This window comes from Benincasa hispida, chromosome 9, assembly GCF_009727055.1.
Source record: "Benincasa hispida cultivar B227 chromosome 9, ASM972705v1, whole genome shotgun sequence".
Classification (NCBI taxonomy): Eukaryota; Viridiplantae; Streptophyta; class Magnoliopsida; order Cucurbitales; family Cucurbitaceae; genus Benincasa; species Benincasa hispida.
The window spans coordinates 27,141,928-27,144,204 of record NC_052357.1 but is presented as its reverse complement, the minus strand read 5'-3'; positions in this window follow the sequence as shown (position 1 = coordinate 27,144,204).

Sequence of the window (2,277 nt, the reverse complement as noted above, 5' to 3'; positions counted from 1 at the left end):
CCTTTTCCCTATGGTAAGTGCATTAGGGCGGGACTCTGGCACTGAAAATGAGGGGTTACACTTACACGGAATTTGTTAAATGTTAACCATTATGGACCGAAAAATGGTGGCTGTTAGGTTCAGTTCCAAGAGTTGGTTCTGCCTAATGGTTGAGAATGTCTCATCCCAGTGAAAGGGCAATTGATCACCCCACCGGTGGCGTTGGTCCTGACTCACTAGGGCATCATTGCAAAATAGAAGTTATTACTTAGGGTACTTGAAACTGTTTTGCAAAACAAAATGGTTTAAAAGTGGTTTAGCAAAACTAATCAAGATTTGTTCGTATTTTCAGAAATTTTTTCCAAATGGCAACAACCACATTATCGTTGTTAAGAGCCGAAAAATTGACTGGCGAAAATTTTTCAACATGGAAACATATGATCACAATGATCCTAATCATCGAGGATCTCATGTTCGCTCTCACAGAGGCTTGTCCTCCTATTCCAGCTTTAAATGCCGCTTGAAATGTTTGGGAGGTATACGAGCGATGGACAAGGGCGAATGAGAAGGCCCGGGCCTATATCTTGGAAAGTCTTTCTGACGTCTTGGCCAAGAAGCATGAACCTATGGTCTCAGCTCGTGAGATCATGGAGTCCCTGTGGGGAATGTTTGGACAACCGTCTGAACAGCTTATGCATGAGGCTCTAAAATATATATTCAACTCTAAAATGTAAGAAGGCACTTCTGTTCGTGAACATGTGCTAAACATGATGGTCCACTTCAATGTGGCGGAGTTGAATGAGTCTACCATCGATGAGGGTAGCCAGGTTAGCATAATCTTGCATTCTTTTCCGGAGAGCTTCCTGCATTTTGTTAGCAATGTGATTCTTAACAAAGTGAAATATAACCTTACAACTCTCCTCAACGAGTTGCAGACATACTAATCTTTACTGAAAAGTAAGAAAAGGCAGAAGGGTGAGGCAAATATTGTTTCATCCTCCAGGAAGTTCCATAGACGTTCGACCTCAAGAACAAAGTCTGCACATTCCTCTTCTAACTCTGTAAAAGGGAAGAAGAAGAAGGGTGGTAAGGGAAAAAGGAAGGCACCTGCTAACCCACTGTCTGTCGCCCCAAGGAGGCGTCCATCAGTTGCTAAAGAAAAATGTTTCCATTGCAATGAAGATGGACGTTGGAAGAGGAATTGTCCTCAGTATCTAAAGGAGAAGAAAGCAGCCAAGGTTAAGGTCAGGGCAGATAAAGGTAAATATGATTTACTTGTACTCGAAACTTGCTTAGTGGAGAATGATGATTCTGCCTGGATAATTGATTCAGGCGCCAATAACCATGTTTGTTCTTTTTTTCAGGGGATTAGATCTTGGCAATAGTTGAAGGCTAGTGAGATGACGATGCGAGTAGGCACTGGGCACGTCGTCTCAATTGTGGCAGTAGGAGGGATCCAGTTGACTTTACAGAATAGGTTTCTAAATTTAACTGATGTATATATTGTTCCTAAATTAAAAAGGAACCTTATTTCTATAAAATGCTTCCTGCAATGTAAATACACTATTTCTTTCGAATTGAGTAAAGTGTTTATTCATAAAGATGGTATCTTTATTTGCACAGCTAATCTAGAATCAAATTTATATGTGTTAAGGTCGTTAGCCATTAATTCCCTTCATAATACTGAAATGTTCAGAATTGCCATAACTCAATCAAAACGTCAATGAATTTCTTCAAAAGAAAATGCCTAACTTTGGCATCTAGTTTAAGACACATCAATCTCAATAGGATTGAGAGATTGATGAAGAATGGACTTCTAAGTGAGTTAGAAGAAAATTCTTTACCTGTGTACGAATCTTGCCTTGAAGGTAAGATGACTAAACGACCTTTTACTGGAAAAGGTTTTAGAGCCAAAGAGCCTCTTGAGTTAGTACATTCTGACCTTTGTGGTCCTATGAATTGCGAGCCCGGGGTGGCTATGAGTATTTTATCAGTTTTACTAATGATTACTCCAGGTATGGGTATGTTTATCTTTTGCAACGGAAGTCTGAATCCTTTGAAAAGTTCAAAGAGTTAAAGGCTGAAGTTGAAAACGCATTGGATAGACGGATTAAAACACTTCGATCAGATCGAGGTGGAGAGTTTTTGGACTCCGCATTCCAGGACTATTTGATAAAACATGGAATCGTTTCCCAACTCTCAGTGCTGGGTACACTTCAGCAGAATGGTGTAGCAGAGAGGAAAAATAGGACCTTGTTAAACATGGTTCGTTCGATGATGAGTTACGCTTCCTTATCG